The following is a 22473-nucleotide window of genomic DNA, read 5'->3' on the forward strand; positions in this document are numbered from 1 at the left end:
GTTCTGCAGAGAAGAGCAGGGAGAGTACACTCTGTAGACTCAGTATTGGGAAAAGAAGGAAATTAGAAACTTCCGGTGAGCAGGATCTTAGAGCAGGGGAAACTTGGCAAGAGTTAGCATCATGCACAGAATGAAACGGGAAAAGACCCACGGAAGGCTGGAGCATTGGTGTTGAGTTGGATGGCAGACAAGGCAGCTGAGAGAGGTGATCAAGTCCCGTGGCTCCGTACGCTGACATCCCAGATTATAAAGGGATTGCTCTTCTGGGTGGCTTTTCTCACCCCATTCTTGTGGGGTTTTACATGGTTTAATCACAAAAGCCAACCTCTCCATGTGCTGGTTGGCAGGCACCAGGTAGTTACTTTTAAAGACTGTCTGCTGTGTGCCCCAGGCATCCAAGACAGGCAGGCAGGTGGGGTTGCCGTGTCATTATGTTTCCTGTTGTATAGAGTGATGGGAAGAATGCTGCCTCCGTTCCATGTGTCATCGTGGGGACTGTGCCCATAGATGAAGTGGACCATTACAGAGGACACACCCATCTCTTTCTCATCTTTGAAGTCTGCCATGTGGTGTCCAGACAATACATGTCACACCTGCACGTGGGAGGAGGGCATCGCTGGCCCTGCCTAGACACTAGCCAGATGTTGACTCCAGAGCCTGCTCTTTATCTCCTCACCGGCTAGCTGAGGACAAGCGGAAACAATGGCAAGAATTTTGCAGAGCCTTCTAGTGCCCTTTACAGCCTTGACCCTGGGGAGTAAATGATACATATGTTTTCACAGGTTGCTCATTTTTATTTCTTGTTCAATTCCCCGAATCGAATCGGAAACTCTACCTCATGGCATATTTTATCCATTTTGATTTTCCAAACCAGATTTAGCAACCTCACTTCACAGCATGCCAAAGATGGAAACAGTTCGAACGAGTTTCCAGAAAAATCACCAACTCTGAGTCCAAGCAGTGCAGCCTCTGCTAGCCCCCATGGGCAGAGAGGGGACTCTGTTTCATCCTTGCGTTGTAACTTGGATTTAAAAAGGCATTTGAAACTGGCACTTCTTGGTCCTTTTAGAATGCCGAGTCAGCGTTTTCAAAACAGGCAGTCCCGGGAGAGACACAATTAAGTCTTTCACTTTAAATGAATGGCACAGCTTTATGACTTTCTATGGTTGTCTCTAATAACGCTGATAGACAGACACTCTCAGACATGTAAGTCCTGCCAGTTGTATATCATTCCTGAAACCATTCAGCTCGTGGATGATCAAAGAATGATGAGTCAGTCTATCGATCGGCCTCTTCCCTGGCTTCGAATCTGGGTACATGAAAATGAAAGTCTGTGTCTCCTTTAGGTTAGGAGTGGGGTTAGTGGTGAGAGATCTCTGTTCAGTCACAGAAAAGAGGCCACTACAAAGACCAGGGATGGTACCCAGACGATGAGGTGGTTATAGGCTCTTCCATGGCCCCTGGGGGTTTATGGTGGCTAGCTTCCCAGCCTGGTGTATCTCAGGCCACAGCCGGTGGTAAGAAGTTTATGGAGAGTCTGGATTTTGTATTTATAAAGCTTCTCTGGCCTGTTTTAACTAGGCGTTAACCTGATAAAGGGCCTCACAGATAGTTACACTTGTCTTTTTTCTCACATTTATGAACTGCTAAAAATATTTCCAAGAGTCCCAATGTAGGTAGATGCTGGTTTTTTCCTTCTAAAATTATGGGTTGGGATTTTCTGGGTTTTGACTTGGTTGAGACCCCCCCAACCCCCTCCCCATTGTAATGAAATGTTTCCCATGTTTTAAAATCCTTTAGCAGGAGAGTCAGCAATGACCAAACAAACAGACTGGCTCTTCACACCACACACACACACACTCCACTCAACCTCCATCCTAGGCAAGCCATCTAACCTTTTTGAGGCTGGCTTCTTGTTTAAACAATAAACCACCCACGGCTCCATCTGCCTGAAGAGCTTGATAGGCAGATCTAAGGAGAAGATTCATGTGAATGCATCACGTAAAATGGTGTTTGTGTGATGCTATCAAGCTGTCCAACCAAGTGTTGACTGTAAGTGACCCCTCCAGGGTCATTCATGCTATAGGTGAGTCACATACCAATTCAAGCTGCTTATCTATTTTACCCCCATAGGATAAGGAGCTTAATTAATTGCTGGTTACTCTGTTAACTCATTCAACTCCTCCTGCATCCTGAAATGTCAGGTACTCCATTTGACCACTAGAGGGAGCACAACCTTTTCATTTCCCTTTTCTCAAGAGTATTGACTGTGCTGGAGCCGTCGGGTTCTCACATCACCAACCACTGAAGAACAGCTCAAAGTCATGGAACAACAAACAAGCTGATGGCTCTCAGCCTGTTCATTGTTAGAAAATATCTCATGAAAGGACCGAAAAAAAAAAATGAAAATCTCTTCTTAAAGTTAAAAGAAATTGTGAACATTAAGGAAGTTATAAAAGCATGTAATATATATATTTCCTAATTCTGTCCAGTTAAAAGACTTACAATTAATAACACCCCAACACACTGATAGTGAAAAATCACATCCAGAATCCAGGTCTTAATTTTAAATATCATTATCAGTTTGGGGTTTTGTTGCTGTTTTTTTAAGCTAGAATTCTTTGGAGAAGTGGTTGATCCCAAGGTTGAGTAGAAGAAAACACATGATGAGCCTGGAACATTGTGAACTAACTGTGAGGTATAAGTGCCTCAAACGTGTTTAGAAAGAACATCAGGTTCAACTCAAAGAAACTTCTAACAACCAAAGATGAGACGATCTGAAGAACATAAGACACATAGCAATTTAAAAATTGAAATTAATAATTGTGAACCCAACTAGTATAACAAAAGAGGGAAGAAAAACAGCTCTTCTTACAGTATGATTCCAGCAATGAATTAGAAGAAAATGGGAAACAGAAATCACCACTAGGCAAACACAACCTTAGCCATTAACACTGGCAAGAGCCCAAGGCTCTACAATCAGTGGGCAGACACTTGACAAGAAAGCGATGGTTGCACAGTGTCCATGTAACTCCCAAAGGATACTTACTGAGAGCTGGGAACCATTCAGGAGTAAGGATCTGAACCGTGTGAAAAAGTCTAGGCATGTGACTCTGGCTTGTATTCCTAGCACTATATGGGGGCACACAGAGGCAGGCAGATCCCAGCCAGTCTAGCCTACATGTCGAGCTCCAAGCCAGTAAGCGACCCTGTCCCCAAAACAAAACAAAGTGGGCAGCTTTTGAGGAAAGATACCCAAGGTTGGCTTTTGTCCTCAATGTGTACACACATACCCATATGTAGGTGCTCCCACAGACCGTGTGTGCATATTCACACACAACTATATACCCCAAACTCACATGAGATGGGGGAAGTCCTTCTGTGTATGTTTATCTTATTGGTTGATAAATAAAGCACTGTTGGCCAATAGGGAAGCAAGTTAGGCAGGACTAGGAGAGAAGAAGGATTCTGGGAAATGTAGTAGAGGGATGGTTTCCATGTGATCCCAGCAAGAGAGGACGCATGCCTCTGGCATCCTGGATAAGCTATGTCTTTATAAAAATATAGAGATTAGTAGTATTAGTAGTTATGGTTGATAATTTAAGACTGAGCTAGCAAATAAGAAATCCTAGGCATTGGCCAGCAGCGTTGCAACTAATATTAATCTCTGTGTGTTATTTGGGGGCCCTAATGTGGAAGCAGAACTCAGGCAGCTGGCAGAAAGAAGTATCATTACATGCATATTATAAATTAAATAGATAGATAGATAGATGGATAGATAGATAGATAGATAGATAGATAGATATCTGTTGGTTATGATTGAAAAAAAATAGTGCCTTTATGATGGAAAAAATCTAGATACTACTTTCATGGTGTGATAAAAATTAACATCACCAGTTACCAGACATGTCCAGATATAATTCACTAAGAATAAATACATGTATGGGCACAAGAACACATATATGTATGACGTTGTGCCAAACAGATAAAGCTTTGACGTAAGCTTGAGGACTCACAGAAGTACTCTAGTTGAGGAACTTGGTAAAAAGAATAACTAGTATTCTTCAAAGCAACATTAAAGGCTGGGGACTTGTTACACCTAGGAGCTTCAAGGGTTGGGACAGCTGACTGGAATGCAAAATTCTGTTTGAGAAAGAACATTAGTGAGAAAACTGCTGATATTTGCCAGGATCTGTAGGCTATTGAATTATTTAATATCAACCAGTACTTAGAAAATTCCTTGGCTTAGTCATCACACTGTAGGTACAAGATGTCAGCATTTGAGGAAGCTTGCCAAGAGTATGGGTGCTCTGGTTTCAAACTAGAAAGTGGAAATGTGACAGGCAACCCCCTGAGGTCAACACTCAGCTGTAGAAGGTAGCCTTGGACCAAACACACAGTTCTTCTGTTAATAAGTAATAAAAATCTTGAGCGACGTAATTTCTCCTTAAAGACTACCATAGACAACTAGAGTATTTTTTTAAGGTCACTCTTCCCAAAGCCTGCATCATGCATGAAAGTTGCACCTACCCCAAATGAAAGGTGATCACAGATGAAACCTTGTGAAGTATTTGATGGCCAATGAAAAAGAAAACTAGGAAACTAGGATTGACTGGTGTGCATAAACAAACAAACAAACTCTCCCTGTGGTCAAAGAAACAGAAATAGAGAAGCTAATTGAATTGCATCTTGGGAGTTGACTCAAAAGACAAAGGGTCCTGGCTGTGGTGGTTTAAAAGAAAATGGCCCTCAAAGGGGAGTGGCACTCTTAGGAGATGTGGCCTTGTTATAGGAAGTATGTCACTGTGGGGGCAGCTTAAAGGTCTCTTTCTCAAGATTCCCTCAGTACGATAGGAAGTCAATTTCCTGTTGCCTGCAAGATGTGGCATTCTCAGCTCCCTCACCACATCTGCCTGCACGCTGCCATGCTCCCCTTCATGATGATAATGGACTGGACCTCTGAAACTGTAAGCCAGCCACCCTCAAGCAAATGTTTTATTTATACGAGTTGCTGTCTCTTCACAGCGATAGTAAACCCTAACTAAGACACTGGTCATGTGTGAGAAAAATGATGATTTCCCAAAAAAAGGGAGTTACTGGTTGCCACTGACACCAGCAACAGCCTTTAACCTGTGGGAAGATGACCCAGTTTTCTTGAACAGAAGAATCAAAAGTCCTGGAGACCCATTAGGCCTCAGGTCACCCTCAGATGACCATTTCTACTTGGTCTCAACAGTGAAGTCACTTGGACAATGTCCATGTTTGGAAGAAGGACTTGGCAAGAGGGAGGGGCCATGATGACAGCTGGGGGAGTTGGCACTGGAGAGGGAGAAAATGTTCTGAACCCACAAGCATTTGATTAACATTTCAAAGACTTCCTTCAGGGCAGTAACAGCCTTCAGGCACAGAATGGAAGCTTAAGATTCTTGCAAATTGAGAATTGGTGGCTAAAACAGAAATTCCGCCATTCCCGAAGCCTCACAGGATACATCCTTGTTTTGACACAAAGCTTGAGGCTGAAAGTACCAGGCTGTGATTTGCCAACACCTCTACTATTTTAAATGAACCTTGACACAGAAAGGCTAGGAAATCATCAAAGACACTGGTAAGATGTTTGGCATGAAAATGAAATAGACAATGTGAACAGCTAACTTAATTGGTATGATACCCCCCAAATTAAAGTCTTATGTGAAACCCAATCAAACTTATAATTATTTATCCAAAGATGTGCTATGCCAGGCACACAGGATTAGTTATGATGACTTACATTTTATTTTGTTTTGTTTTGTTTGTGGTACTAGGGATCAAACCCAGAGCTTTGTGCATGCAAGCAAGTGCTCTACCATTGAGCTACACCCCATCCAGCTGTGGTAGCCTTTGTTAGTCCAAATGAGAGCTCCCTGAACTGCATAAAATGAATACTGTCATACCTGGAATTGAACCAAAGGAGGCTGGTCTTCCTCTGTGCCTGTTCTGGAACAGATGAATAGAATCCCAGAAAGCAAGGAATAAAGTAAAGGATCCTGAGAGAAGACCTCCCTCTCAGAGGAAACTACGATGAAGGAAAGAATGGAGCCAGGAGAGTTGCTCAGACCTGAAGAAACGAAAACCTGAGTCCAGCTGCTTTCCACAGAGGAGAGCAAACACGGGGACCATAGCCTTCACATGCAGATGTGAAGTCTCTGTCGGAGCTAACATAAACCAGGGGTGGTGGTGCATGCCTTTAATCCCAACACTCAGAAGGCCGATGCCGGTAGATCTCTGTGAGTTCCAGGACAGCCAGAGCTGTAACACAGAGAAACCGTGTTTTTAAAAAACAAAACAAACAATAACAACAACCACAAAAAAGCAAGATCTAACACAAAATTACTAGCTTTCCTAAAGAAAGCAATTAACAACAACAAAATTTAAAAAAAAAAAAAACAGGGCTGGAGAAATGCTCAGTGGTTAAGAGAAACTTCAGTGATTAGAGCTGACCCTACTGACAGGGTTGTGGGTGAACCAACCCTGGCAAACAGCTGGCAGGCTGACCAACTCTGCAACTACCCAGGCCCAGAACCAGGGTTATGAGTTAGTATACCCCAACAATCACCCCATCTGTGATCTCCTGGAGCACGTGAAGGGACAGGTCCTGGAGACCCAAAGCTGTAGGATCTCCACGACCCAGGACAACAACAGGATATCTAAGAGGAGTTTCAGTGAGGACCCAGCATGGATAGTGTAGCAGAAACCAAAGGCCTCAAACCAGACCAATGACTCTTTGCAATGAACACTTGCAAGTAAGATATACGGATAAAAGTGTTTACTGACTGACTCACTGTGTCACACTATAGTTTCTATGAAAAGACTGATTTTCCTCTTGTTTCTTTTTTCTCTGAAGTTTTATTTTCTTTGAGGGGAGGTTGCAAGGGCAGAGGGTGGATACGAAGGGATGGGGAAATGAATGGGATCAGGATGCATGATGTGAAAGACACAATAAATAATATTTTTTTTAAAAAAAGCAAGAACTAACACATAATTGCTAACTTCTAAAGAAAGTAATTCTCAAAAGTGACTGCCCAGAGCCACTTTAAAAGCATCCAAGGTGCACAGCACACTTGATGTCCACTGACCAATCATACAGGGTGTGCAGTGCAGCACACTGATGCTCTAACGACCAATCACTTACAATGCATTTGGCTTGGCTTCTACGGCAGCTCTTCATTCCTTCACGCTTTCTCTCACCTGTGATCCACAGACCCTGTGCTGAGTGCAGGGCTCAGGAATAATCCTGAATGCACAGATATTATGCCTCTGCTCTGTGTTCTCTTTAACGAATGCATCTTCTTCCCTTCTGCATTTTAAGCAGTGGTGGGAGAGGCAAGAGGGGCCCTGCCCAGAATCTCCACTTTGATTGCCTGACTCTGACACCCTTGCATATAGAGTGAGGGGGAACTCTTCTGTCTGTGCCTCATGCCGGGAAACTGGTGCCCAGAATTTTCTGCTCATGCGTGTCATCTTCAGCTCAGAGTGGCCAAGGACAGTTGTATGCTGGGAATATGCAGGCTGGCATGCTCACAGATGTGCACTGGAGGTTTTTTTTTTTTTTTTTTTTTTTTTTTTGTGGGAGAAGATAGGCAGTGGGCCTCCAGCCAGGCAACCTCTCCTGGTACCAGCTTGTCCCAGCACAGAGGTCCAGAGCTTGAGAACTGTAAATTACAACCTGCCCTTTCACTCTATTACAAGGTCACATGTGTCAAAGTAGGCGAAGAGAATATATTTAATCTTATTGATTTGATTTGTAACTAAAATATTCAGACATCGGTGGTGGGATCTGCCAGTGCAAGGGGTGAGCTTGATTCTCAGTATAGTTATCGGGGTGACACCCTATGCATCTTGTCGTGGAGCTTTCCCTGTGACCCCTCAGAGAACAGTTCTGGATTTGCTGTATTTCAAAGAATGCACTACTCTGCCAGGTTGTACTCCCTACCACTTGACGTGTGTAATCACTCCACTGCAGAATCCCAGAGTCAGCTAAAAGCAGCTGGCTGCAGGTTTCATGGCAGGTGGGGGTGTTTTGTTTTAGTTAATTTTCCCTGTGCACCGGTTAAGTGTGTCCAGGCAAATATTAGCATTCCCTGCTAATGCCAGTGAGCAAGGCATTCCCTCCAAAGCACACTTGGTACCAAGCAGTACCTCAAACATTTCTGTGGAGATGAAGATGAAGACAAACATGAGTTTATTGTGTGGTTGGTGAGGACCTCAGGCCAGGTGTGCTGTGTGGTCCATGAGGACGACAGGCCAGGTGTGCTGTGTGGTCCATGAGGACGACAGGCCAGGTGTGCTGTGTGGTCCATGAGGACGACAGGCCAGGTGTGCTGTGTGGCCCATGAGGATGACAGGCCAGGTGTGCTGTGTGGCCCATGAGGATGACAGGCCAGGTGTGCTGTGTGGCCCATGAGGATGACAGGCCAGGTGTGCTGTGTGGCTCATGAGTACCACAAGCCAGGTGTGCTGGGTGACCTGTGGAGACCACAGCCTGGGTCATGGGTCTCTCTGCATCTACTATGTGGTGCATTTGGGCAAGGCTGTATCTCCAGACAGTAATTTGTTCCTTAGTAAAACAAGGCAAAATTGATTAATTTGATATTCTAAAACCTTAATATAGCTCACCAGGTTGTGGAGACTCAATCTTCTAGACAGGGTAAGTGGGAAGGTGGGTAAGACATCTTTCAGAAAAGAGCTTTGAGCATTTGGGGGGGAGAAGATAATCGGTCTTACAGGCAGAGGCGGCCAGATGACGCTGTCTATGACAACCGGAGAAACTACTCCTTGGCTCAGTCTTCTCCAGCTACAGCGATTACAGCATGGAGGCTGGGGAGCAGAGGGGAAGATTGGGAACCGCTCAACGGCCTGCAGCACAGAGGAAAGAAGACAGCAGACTAAACTGTAACACGATGCTTGCTACTATTTGCTAGAGTGGAGGCCGCAATTACTCTGACTAGAAAGAAGGGCAAGGTTGTACACGTGAAACCCAAACACTGACATGGAGGCCGACCCTGGAAAGCACTTCACTATAATCAGTATTAACAGCCTCAGCCCACACGGGAATAACCTCTAAGAAAACAAGCACTCAGGGGCTCAATCAGGGGTCCCCACCCCAGAAGCCGAGGAATGCACATGGTAATCCTGACTCCAAAGACGGCACTCATTTGAAAGAAACCAATCTCTAAATGTTTAACTCAAAAGAAAAGCTTAAGTCTTCGGTGGATTATCAAGATGGGCTGGTGGATGCTTTCCTATTAATTAATTAAGTTTATCAAGCTAACAAATATATAAAGAAAAACTTGGAGAATTTTCCTTAAAATGTCTTTGATTGGGAGGATGAGCTCTTCTTTCCTCCTCTCCTCCTGTCTTCTTCTCTCTTCCCCTTTCTCATCCCCACTTTTCCTCTTCCCCCTTCTCTCCCTCATCCATGTCTTTCCAACACTTCCTTCTTCCTCTTCCCCCTCCTCTTCCTCCTATCCCTCCTCCATTTTCCTTCCCTTCTCCTCCTTTCCACTTCCCCTGCCCCCTTCTTTTTTTTTTTTTTCAGCCACAAAAAAGAAAGAGGAAAGAAAAGACCAAACTGGCAGCCAACTACCCCAAACATTTGGTCTCAGCATCTCCTGGGAAGAATGGGCAAGCGCGGTAGACAAGCAGGAAGAATGGGCAAGCGCGGTAGACAAGCAGGAAGAATGGGCAAGCGCGGTAGACAAGCAGGAACACAGCGATTTTGTTCTGTAAATGTCTAGCTCAAAAGAAAAACTTAAGCCTTCGGTAGATTATCAAGATGGTTTGGCTTTATTCCTCCAAAAATTATTGCTGATTGCAGGTTTAGGGGGAAGGGGTATGTAGGAGAAATTGGCTGCTCTGTCTCGTCTGCCCAAGAATACATTTCCAAGCCATTCTAGCTCTCTTTGCTGAGTAGCTCGCCCAGGGCAGTCCTCTGGACCTCCGGCCTGATGACTGGAGGAAATGCTTGCAGAGTTCTGCTCTCTTGTAACGACAGCCATCACATGTCATGGGCAGCAGGCCAGGGGATTTTCACCCAGAATGAAAACACAGGCTAGCCGAAGGTGGTCCTGGAATGGCCATCATTTTTTAATCAGTTTTTATGAGTGACTCTGATGTTAAGCAGCAGCACTGAGAAAACATTGTACATGGTGCATATTTTTAAAGGTGCTGAGATAAGATACATGCGCACTGACACCGGAGGATGTCCGATGTAGAGTACGAAAAGCTGGAGGTGCTCAGAGTATGTGCAGTGGGATCTTGGTTTTACTGCTTGTGAGAGAGAAACAGTGAATCATGGTTGTGCAGGGAAGGGTGCATCACAGACCGGCCTCCCTGGGATTCTTCTAGGGGATAAGATAGACCGGTAGAGGGAGAAGAGGAGGAGGGAGAGGAGGAAGCCAGCAGGCCAGGGAAATGGCTAAGCAGGTGAAGGTGCTGCTTAGCCTGAGGACCTGACTTCAATACCTAGGACCCACATCGTAGGAGGAGAAAACTGACTCCCATAAATTGTCCTCTGAACGACACACACACACACACACACACACACACACACACACACACACACACACACACAATAATGTAATTTTTTTATTTTTTATTTTTTATATTTATTTATTAGTTCTAGTTAGGGAACAAGCTTGTTTCACATGTAAGTCCCTCCTCCCTCTCCCTCCCCTCACCCCCATCCTCCTCCCCACCCCCAGCCTACCCCCCACCCCATCCGCCCCCCACTCCCCAGGCAGGGTAGGCAACGTCCACCAAATCTTCCTGTGCTGGTCCTGGGCCCTTCCCCATGTGTCCAGGGCCAGAGTGTAACCCTTCACGTGGGATGGGCTCTCAAAGTCCCTTCTTGCACCAGGGAAAAATACTAATCCACCACCAGAGGCTCCCTGGAGTGCAGAGGCCTCCTTATTGACATCCATGTTCAGGGGTCTGGATCAGTCTTGTATTGGCCTCCCCGACAGCATCTGGGGTCGATGTGCTCTCCCTTGTTCAGGCCAACTGTTCCTGTTACAGACCCCTGGTACAGACCCCTTTGCTCTTCATTCCTCCCTCTCTTCAACTAAATTCCCGATTTCAGCTCAGTGTATATCTGTGGATGTCTGTCTCTGCTTCCATCAGCCACTGGATGAAGGCTCTAGGATGGCATAAAGAGAAGTCATCAATCCCATTTTAGGGGAAGGGCTTTTAGGTTATCCTCTCCACCATTGCCTGGATTGTCAGATGGTGTCATCCTTGTAGGTCTCTGGAGATCTCCCTGGTTCCAGATCTCTTCTCGAACCTTATAATGTAATTTTTAAGTTTTAAAGAAGAAACCTCAATTTGCTTTATTTATTATAACTCTTGTAGTTAAAAGGACAAAAATGCAATCAATACATTTCATGACCATGTCTTTCAGTTTTGGGGGGATTCTTTCGACAGTATCTCTTCTTTTGAGTTTTATTTACCTGTATGTGGAAAGAGAACATATGTGTAGATGTGTATATGGGTGCCTGTATATGTATTGCATGTGCTAGAGCATGGAGATCAGAGGTGAGTCATGTGTGTTCCCCAGTTATTTTTCACCTTCTTTTTAGAGACCAGGTCTCTCTCTGGACATGGAGCTCACCAATGAGGCCAGGCTGGCTGGCTGGCCAGAGAGCTCTGGGGATCCTCCTGTCTCCTTCCCAGCACTGGGATTACAGGTGTGTGCACAACCACACCTGGATTTTTATGAATGCTGGGGACCCGAACTCAGGACTTCGTGATTATACAGCAAGCGCTTTACCAGCTGAGCCATCTTCACAGCCCCCTGTGCATTATCTCTCAGAATTTCATGATGCATCATTGTCTTTCACATTCAATAGTCATGTCGTTCCACTTATTTCATTAAAATGGTCACCTGCAACAGACGTCACAGGGAGTCTGAGCTGTCCCGGATTGTTCTCCTCAGTGTCAGCCCCGCTTTTCTGGGTTGATTTTCTGAACCAATGATCTGCTCCGTTTGTATTTCTGGTTTGTCTTCCTGTTCTTGGCACTAGAGGTTTCCAAGCCCATGGGAGCTTGCATGATGTGACTACATTTTCCTTGTGTACTGAACCACTCTGCCTCAGAGTTGGAGGTGAGGCTGGAGAGTTTCCAGCTAGCTTATTTATAAATCTCTACACCTCTGAAAATGGTGACACCTCAGTAAAAGACACCTCTCGTGAGGTGGCTTTTAAGCCAAGAACATTCGAACCCATACTGTCAAGCAGAGAGATGGTGATGCTTGGGCTCCTCGACTGAAAAGAAACAAATGTACATATAAGAAAGAAGCTGGCTGAGCTAGCTGTGGTTGCCATAGCAACAGCTGTAGACTAGGACAGGGCTCTTAGTTCTGGAGGTGAAGGTCCTGACAGACTCTGTGTCTGGTGAGCAGACACTTCCTGGTTTGCAGGTGGCCCCCTTTTTGCGGTCTTCTTATGTAACAGGGAAAGGTGGAGAGGAAATCCAAGAGTTACATCTCAGATGGAAAGTATCCCAGTAGTGAGTTAGGAGCCAAGGAATAACACAGAGTCACATGTACAACAAACCTCTCATAAGACATTTGGGAGGCAAAAAACCTGGGAAGGTGGCTGCCTCTGCTCTGGTGAGAAGCAGCAGAGAACTGAGCAGAAGTTTATATAGGGTTTCTTGGGGGGAAGAGCTTTCCCGGGTGGCCTGGGATTGGAGGGATTATGTGGCCTGAGCTTAGGGCAAGCTCAGGGATTGGGAGTAGCCTGTCTACTCTCCCACTTTGAGGGACTGTGAACAGCCATTAGGGAAGTCTGGGGGTTAGGGTCTGGCTGCTGGAGCTCCTACGGGTGGGGCCTGGCAATTGAAGCTCTAGGGAGGGGCCACTGGCCACAGGCAGGCAAAATAAGCCCTGCCTTTCCCTTAGACCAATTTAAAGCTGGGCTTCTGGAAGGTTCTGTCCACTCTGGGGAAGGGTCTCCTGGAAACACCCTCACAGATCCACCAAGGGTTGCATCTCTTAATTAATTCCAATCAAATTGACAACCAAATGTAATCACAATTCTGACTTCCTCTTCTCCTTCTGGAGCCTTTGTTTCTCCATTAGAATTTGTTGATGTGGCTAAGATGTCCCTGAATAAAATATCTCTGCTCTTTTATCATAGTTCCTTTCTTCAGTTTTTCACTCTCAGCATTGCAGACATTTTGGTTGTATGCTACCCTGCTGTGTGGGAGGTGCAGGTGTCCTGCACACTGAAGAGAGCTTAGTAGCACCCTTGGTCTCTACCCACTAAGCACCAATAACATCCACATCCCTACCCCAGTCTTCACAATTAAAAAATAATAACTCTCCAGATATCATTAAATGTCCCTTAGGCGACAAAGTTGTCCCTTGTTGAGAGTCACGGTTGTATACCAACTTGAAATCTTTTGTCACATGCTGCCAGCTCCAAAGAATTCAAGATCCCACAAGACATGGCAACAATTTGGAAATTATCTACTTGAAAAATAAGAGATAAAGGAATCTTTAAATAACTCCATAGAAAGGCAGGCTGAAGAGATAACTCAAGATTTTAACAGCACTGTTTAGTCTTTCAGAGAACCTGGGTTTGGTTCTCAGCACCCACATTGGGTGAATCACAACTACTATAACTCCAGTTCCAGAGGATCTGATGCCCTCTGTTGGTCTCTATGAGCATATGCACATACACAGAGCACATACAGACAAGCAGGCACACATATACACATAACATTAAAAATAAATAAAAGTTTTAGATTGTATTTGTTTGTAATGTAAGTTTTCTTGGCCCAGCTAGGTCCCACCAACCTTCTCTGCCCCCAAAGAAACACATGGATGCTATACTGGTATAAAGCTGTTGGCTGGAGACTTGGGCTTCTTATTCTTAACCCATACCTACTAATCTATATATTTCCACGTGGTCTTGGCTTACCAGACCTGCAACTCCTTTGCCTGCTACATGATGATGGCTGGCTCAGGGTCTCCACAGAAAAGAGAGTGATTTCCTGTTTGTCCCTGCTTATATTCTGATTCTGCCCAGCTACGTCACTTCCTGCCTGTCTGTACAGACCTCCAGACCTCTATGGCTAGCTAGTGGCAGTTTCTGCCTAGCTATATCACTTCCTGGGATCACATGATGACTCTTCTCTGCCTACATTTCCCAGAATCCTCCTTGTCTCCTAGTCATACCTATCATCCTACCTGGCCAATCAGTGTTTTATTCATCAACCAATAAGACAAACATATACACAGAAGAACATTCCCCATCATTTGTTGTTGTCCAATTATATATCCACTTGGTGTTGGAAACTATCGACTCTGTAGGGCAGAACCAAGCAAGCATCAGATGACCACCTTAAGCCCTACCCACCACTAGGGACTTTTCCTGACAAAGTGTAAACTAGTAAACCTTGGCCAACTCCTTTCTTGTGTGGGTCTTTTTCATGCATTAAGTAAACTCGGATGTGGCTTCACATTGTCTGACACCAGGAGTTAGCTCAGAGTCCCACTGGAGTCTGTGTTGTGTGTGGATCCAGTTCTCCAGAGTATAATTTTGCCTCTGAGGGATTTCTATGGATGCATTTCTTCTGTCTCTCTGCACAAGTTGAATAAGCCTGGTTAAAGGTAGAACTTAATCCTCTAAAAGTCCCCAAAGGACATTTTTTTTTTCAGTTAGATTTTCATTTTACTCTTACTGTATCATTTCCATATGGTCTAAAATAGACAAGAGGAGTTTATTTAGGGAAGAAAACATTGAAATCTCACTTGGATAACATGCAGCCTTCTAACATAATCTCCAGGCACTAGGGCATCATTGGCAATGTTTTGATGGGAGAGTGCTGTTGAGAGTCACAAGGACTTTTGGTTTAGCTTATGAATTGATTGACAGTCTTAAGCTTCCAAAGTAAATTTCTAAAGCCCAAGTCATTTTTTTTTTCACAGACATGTGAAACGTCAGAAATCCAATGGGAAAAGAAAGCTTTATTTTTAAAATAAACTTTTAAGTTTGAAAACAAAACCAGACAAGCAGGGAGGGCAGAGAGCTGCTCTAAATTGAATTTCAAAGTATATCCAGGGTTCCCCCTGCATCAGTCTTGATTCTGGTTCCACTTGTCATAACTGCTCTAATGACTTCATGCTTTGTCTTTCCCTGGTTTTTGATATCACCTTTTGAGGTCCATTTTATAAGCCTCTTCAGATCATGTCATCATTTTACTCTTACCACCACAGGGAGTGTAATTTTAAAAATTTGCATACAAAGCAGTACCTAAATCCTGATGGTAGCATTCAAAGGTTTTCTTATTCAGGTTTTCTCTTTTTGAAAATGAATGTGTACTTGGGTATGTCTGAGGGTATTGCCTGTGAGTGCTGTGACAATGGAGTTCAGAAGAGGGTGTCAGATCCCCTGAAACTAGAGTTACAGGCTGCCCTGAGCCTCACATTGAGGATCAAACTGGCATCTTCTACAAGACACCATTCGCTCCTAACCACTGAGCCATCTTTCCAGCCCCTTATTCTAGATTTTCTTTCTGTCTTATGCCTCATGTTGTAGATAAACAACATTAACCAGGTGTGCCTGAACCAAAATCGTATTTGTCGATTTCCATGTCTCTGTCAGGTCTGGCTTCATCAGCTCACAGCCTGTGTAGCCAGAATGGCTTTGACTTGGTTTAATGCTCCAGGGATGCCTTATTTATATTCCTAATAAATTTTCTCTGACTGGTTTTCAGTGGGCGAAATCAATGGGACAGGAGAACATCCGTAGGAGCCTAGTATAGTGGGAAATTACCAATATGGTGTCAGGTAGAAATATAAGGGTATTTAATAGGGAAAAGACTTACAGAGCGACCTAGCCAGCCAGCGTAGCAGCAGTCTGTACAGCAAGTACCAAAAGTGAAATCGAAAGCGCAAACACAGTCACACTACGTCACTCTGACCATGCCCTCACAAGTGTGGTCAGGCACACCTGTAGCCAGCCCCTAAGTAGGCGTGGCTACAGCTTCCCCTACAGCCTAGAAGATGCTGCTGGTGAGTCTGTCTACAGCCTTACATTCTGGCCCATTTCTCCTATAATGCTTGTGATGTCCACAGACACTGAATTCTTGTGACCTCACAATCAACAAAAAGAGACACTTGTCCCCTATTGGTGAGTAAACTGGGAATAGGGATTGTGTTTCTTCATTTGAACGTAACTTGCTTCTGACACAGAAGGAAAACACTGGTGTTCTAAGAGACAGGAATGTCTAAGGAGCCCTACCGAATTCCTAACACTTGGTCTTGCTTTCCAGTTTCACCCACCACAACCTAAAATCATCGTAAAGAGAAACTTATTTTAAACATAATTTCTTTATTGATCCTTTGAAAATTTCACATCATGCACCTTAATTCCACTCACCTCCCGGTCCCCCAATATCCTCTCCTCACTCTTGCAGCTCCCCTCCAAAAGAAAACTTAAACAAAACAAAGCAAGAAAATAAACAAACAAAAACAAGAACAAAACGAAAAACACTTCTTTGTTATTCATCTTTCCTGCCACTCCACTACCTCTTCATTTGTCCTGTGGCACTGGGAGTCATGTGTCACACAGCACACCCTTTTGTCCAATCAGCTTTACTAGCAAATGTTCACTACAGTGAGTCACTGGTCTGGTTCAAGGCCTCTGGCTTCTGGTTCACCATCATCACTGGATCCTCACTGGAATTCTTCTGGGATATCCTGCAGCCACCCAGAGTCATGGAGATTCTGCTGGTATTGTTCCACAGGATCAAGATGGAGTCGATGTTAGGGTGGGTCAACCCAAGACCCGACTGTGGGCCTGGGTGGTAGCTAAGCTGGGGGTGGTCCAGGCCACGGGGGCCACCCACCTCAGGCAAGGGGGCGGAGCCAGCTCCCCTATACCCATGCCATCATGGTGAGGGGTGGTGAGGGGTGGGACCATCTCTCCCAAGAGCAGGGGTTACCTCTCCAGTAAGGGTTGGGGACAGCTCTAGGGAGAAGCAGGGTCAGCTTTCCCTAGGCCAGCAAAGGGCAGAGCCTACTCAGCATGGCCCTCTGCTTTTATCACCCATGGTCCCTATGGCCCCTAAGGTGACACTGGCCACAGACAGGAACACAGACCCCAGCTGCAGCTGGACCATGGACCGAGAAATGGTCCTAGGCAGCAGCTCTGCCTGGTCAACATCCTGGCTCCAAGTGGAAGCACCAGCCATTCATATCAGGATGGCTCTGGCAGCAGCATGGAAAAGGAAACTTTTATATGGAAACAATTTATAGGTTTCAGATAACTTCCATTACACAATGACATAATTGGCTTTAGTTATTGTTCTTCTGTCTGTGCTTAATTTCTAAATTAAACCTGGCCGTAGGCACTGTAGCAGATACACTTAGAGAACTTGGCTCTACCACGCATCCATGCAATAGGTTAGAGCTTATCCCCTGAGGGTCTGGGGCACTGCTGTATTGGTCAGCTATTAATCTTTGTGCTGAAAATGATGGCTGAGAAGAAAGGCAGAGAGAGATGCCCACGACCGATGTCCTTTTCAACCTTTTCTTCCTCCTCAGAAAGTCAAACCCCAGAAAGAAACAGCTGCTAGATCATTGCTGCTCTCAGCTGTGGCCAGAGACACCTCTTTCTGCAGTGGGCAGCAGTTTCTGCCGAGACTCACAATGGGCCAACAAAGCGAGGACAAGTGTCTGGGGAGTGCTCAGCCCAAATGGGACATCCTGTATCAACCATCCTCAGGTTCTGAGAACATTGTGGAAGAAAGGGCAGAAGGAATGTAAGAGCTAGAGAATGGGAACAGTGCTGTGCAGTGTTGTCCTTTGGACTGGACCTGGCCATTGCTCTCAGAGTCACTGCAGCCATGGCTACCCACACAAGACCGGCCAAAGTCCCAGCAGGCTTCATTAACTGACTTGGGTGGGTTACAAAAGCAAAAGAGTGGGGAGGACATGAGCATGGAGAAAGGATGTGTTCATTTTTGGGGTACCAGAGAGAGTGGAAGGGAGGAGTTGAGGGTGGGTATGACCAAAACTCATAGTATTCATATATTGTCAAAGAATAAATAAGAGACATTCCTTAAAAAAGAAAGAAGGGAAAGAAGGAAGGAAGGAAGGAAGGAAGGAAGGAAGGAAGGAAGGAAGGAAGGAAGGAAGGAAGAATGAATAGAACCTGCATATTCCAGGAAGCAAAATTTTAAAAGGTGACATGTTTTGCCTGGCATTTCTGTTGTTCTGGTAAAAATGAGATACTTGTAGGTACATAAGAGTAAGGGGAGATGATGCCTTTCTGATGCCTCTGTATAAGAGTTAAATACTCAGATTTGTATTTTAAGATGACATTTTGTGACATAAAGATGAGTGATATAAAGCCATGCTGATAATTTAAAGTTTCCATTTCTAATGACATATGGAATGGGATGAACATCAGAATAAGACAGGAGAAACTGTGGAGGGCAGGCAGGCAGGGGGCAGGCAGGAAGAATGAAGGCAGGCAGGGGGTGGGGTGGGGAGTCAGGCCTTGTGTCTTTGAACCTTCAGTAGTAGTTTTCTCTTGCTTCTCAACAAGGGGTGGCATCCTCATATTCATTTTGTATCATGACTCAAAAATTATGTGGCCAGCCTTGGCCTTCACTCAACTTTTTCTTCTCTGGAAACATCTCCCTTTGCCTTTCCCGAGCAGCCAATCCTTAATCTGTGACCGAAGAAATCTCTATCTTACTCCTAAAACTCCAGTCACAGGGTTCGGTCTCTGATGCTTTTGTCCTTAATCCTTCCAGATGGTTCCTCCTCCATAACCCTGGCAATGGAGAGGCTGCTTAGTCCAGTATTTTGACATCCATCCCACTCAGCACGTGTCAGTGAAGCTTCTGGAAGACAGGCTGGCTAAGGCCTTTGTCTTCCCTCCATCTCTCCACAGAGCTGACTATGACTGGGTCTAGAGCAAGAACAGGGCCTGTGAGTGAGCTCAGGGTCTCTGTGGAGATGCTGTTCTCTGGTGGTTGCCCTTCTTCAGGTGCCAATGAGAACAGACTCACCTCTCCTTGACCTCCAGGCAGACAGACATTCAGGACCCTACTCCAGGCCCCCAGGAAGCCCTGAGGACCAGAGGCTGTATACATACTCAGGACTTCCCTCTGTCTATCCAGCACATCCATGCTGTCAGATACCCGATTTCTCCAGTGCTCTGCTCAACTTCCTTAGGTCCATCATAGATGAACAGTGGGGTGATGGGAGTCGGTAAGCCACTGGGGCAGAAGTTCTCTCCTCATGGCCAGTGGGTGAGAGAATGTCCATTACGGTGGCTTTACTTACAGAAACCACACCAAAGGTCATGCCCAAGATCAATAATTAGTGTTGTATAGATAAAGGGAAGAACATATAACCCATCATTAAAGACAGTGTTATAATTGACCAGCCCAAGGTGACTCTGTTCATTTCCCAGGACAACAGCCACAAACCCCGGTTTGTGCCGCCCTTAGCACTGGAAGATGCTGAAGATGCAAAGTTTTGTGCAGCCCTTTGAGGTTTTCTCTGGGCAGACAGTTCATAATTTTCAGTATCCTGGCAGTTTTTTTTTTTACCACAGAAAGGCCAATAGCCATCAGTGACCTAGTGGGCTCGAGGGATTAAACCTTTGATCTAGAATTTTAAAATGTGTAACCTCTCCAGGTAGTGGTAGCACACTCCTTTGATCCCAGAGCTCTGGAGGCAGAGGCAGGCAGATCCAAGGCCAGCATGGTCTACAGGGAGAGTTCCTGGATAGCCAAAGCTGCACAGAGAAACCCTGCTTCGAAAAATAAAAACAAACAAACAAAATGCATAACCTCAAGCCAGTGACTTTCTGGTCTCCTTGAACTATAGTTCACTCTAAGAAAGTCAGGACAGTACCTATTTATCAAAAAAATTATCTTCAATTGATATGCAAATTTATGCGAGGGGCTGGGGAGATGGCTCAGTGGGCATAGCACTTGCTACACAAGCATGAGGACCTGAGTTCAGATCCCCAGCACCCACATAGAAACCTGGGTGAGGCTGGGAACCTTGATAACCTCAGTGCTGGTAGAGATGTGGAGTCTGGGGACTCCCTGGCTAGCTAGACTAGCCAAAAGGGCAAGCTCAGGCTCAATGAGAAACCTTATCTCAAAAAGTAAGGTGGAGAGATATAGAGAAAGACACCTGATATCACACCCTGGAATCCACACCCAAACACATGGGCAAGTGCACCCACACACACATGTGCACATACATACTCATCACACAAAAAAAGAAAAGGGGGAGAAAAGACAAATGTACTTATAAGTCATGTATTGATAGCACTTTCCCTGTGTTCTCTGTGCTTCACTACTTTTTCCTCTGATCTTATACAAATTGTTAACTGCATGTAATTATTGTATGTAACACATAGCTCATATAATTGATGTTTCATGGCTATATATACAACTAAGTGATGGTGGAAATGTACTTCAATGTGTCCTTCTCTTTCCTAGCTTCTCATCTTTAATGTGACAATCTGTCTACACACAATTTTGCTTCCTGCACTGATTCCCCACTTGAGAAGGAAATCATAATTTTCCTTACATTCATAGCATTATGAGGGTTTATGGGTTAATGTCCTATGATGTATCTTCTTCCTTGCAATAAATTCCAATTAGTTAAAACTGCGGGAGACATCTTTATTTTTCTTCCCCCTTTTGAATAATTTCCTTAGAAACATATCCCAATATGTCAGAGCGCTCAAATGTTATGAACAGTATTAGCACACTTGATGCGTGAGTCCAAATTACTTTTGTAGTGCAATCAATCAATTTCCACTGCCCAGGTGCTTATGAGTGTGATGGGGTTCACTCTGACCTATTCAACATCAGAAACCACTGTACATTTTTAATTTAATTTTACACATGAATTGAATTGGTGCCTTGACTTCATTTAACTTGCATTTCTTCTCACTGCTGGCAAAGTCAAATATGAAACAATTAAACCTACAATGTTAGTGACCCGTGAGAAAATTACACTCTTTCCCACACATCTGTTCTTTCTGATGCTTTTATAGATATGAGGTTTTTATAGGTATTAATCCTGACTCTAAATTCCTTTTCACTTCTTTTCCCTTCTCTTCCTTTGGAAATTTTGTATTGTAAAATTAATGTTAGTTATGAAGATAACCATTTGGATGAAATAGTTTTAAATGAATAAAAGCATTTGCTACACATCAATACTTACATTTTCACATACTTTGTTCTTTCTTTTCTAAAATAGATGTGTTAAGGAGGATTTTTAGGGGATGGAGACATTTTTAGATGACTCGTAGTTAACAGCTTTTGCTTAGAAGTTCAGTTCCCAGAATACACATCTGGCAGCTCACAACTTCCTATAACTCCAGTTCTAGGATGCCCTCTTGAGGCTCCCTGAGGCACCTGCATTTATGGTTGTATACCCACACAGAGACACATAGATACACGCATTAATAAAAAATAAAATAAGAAAAAAGAGTTTTTTATGTAATTGCACATAAAATAGTGTACATGTGGTAAAATATTCCACTACATGCATTCAGGGTTCATTTCTTTTCCATCCTTGGCCAGTGGGGTTGGTCTCTGTTTTAACACTATTGTCTTAGATGTGAGTCCTTTCCTTGCTGTTTGCAAAGAGGAGCATATTGGCAGTGGGGTTGTATGTCAGAGAAAACAAACATTAGAAGATTCTGGGTATGTATCATCAACTAGCTTCCCAGAAGGATAGGGTTCAACCCACAGCCCATCAGAATTTGTCTGACTACCACAAATCCTCCCCTTTAGTGAGTACTGTGGTTTGTTTGTTTTTTTTTTTTAAATCATGACAATTGATAAATTTAAAATGGTGCCCTGCTGCTTGGCTTTGTATTTCTTGGATTGCTCATGAGGCTGAAAATACTTTCATGATCTCTGTGGGCTTTTTTTTAAGGTATTTTTTTCCTTTAGATCATTTTTCTTTGGTGACTCTGACTTTTTAAAGAAGTTTAAAAAAAAACAGATTAAGGACATTAATTCTTTGTCATTTGTTATGACACTTTCCTCTAGGTTGTCTCTTAATTTCTTTCTATATACCGTATTTGAATTTTTACATAGTAAGGATATTTTTAATTTTCTAGATAAGCTTTCTTCCAACCACATACTAATAATTGTTTGCTTATATTTTCTTGTAGTTTTATTATGACTTTATTACTTAATAGTCAATTCTTTTATTCAGTGCATATTCATCAGCCAAGTAAAAAATTCAAAATATTTTTTCAAGTAGCACATCAGTTCCTTCCTTTAGAGCTTTATTTAATTTTACTGGTGTGTGTGTGTGTGTGAGAGAGAGAGAGAGAGAGAGAGAGAGAGAGAGAGAGAGAGAGAGAGAGTGTGTGTGTGTGTGTGTGTGTTTGAAGGTGCTGGCAGAGGCCAGAGGCATCAGACACCCCCCCCCCC

Source organism: Cricetulus griseus, chromosome 4 (genome assembly GCF_003668045.3).
Source record: "Cricetulus griseus strain 17A/GY chromosome 4, alternate assembly CriGri-PICRH-1.0, whole genome shotgun sequence".
Lineage (NCBI taxonomy): Eukaryota > Metazoa > Chordata > Mammalia > Rodentia > Cricetidae > Cricetulus > Cricetulus griseus.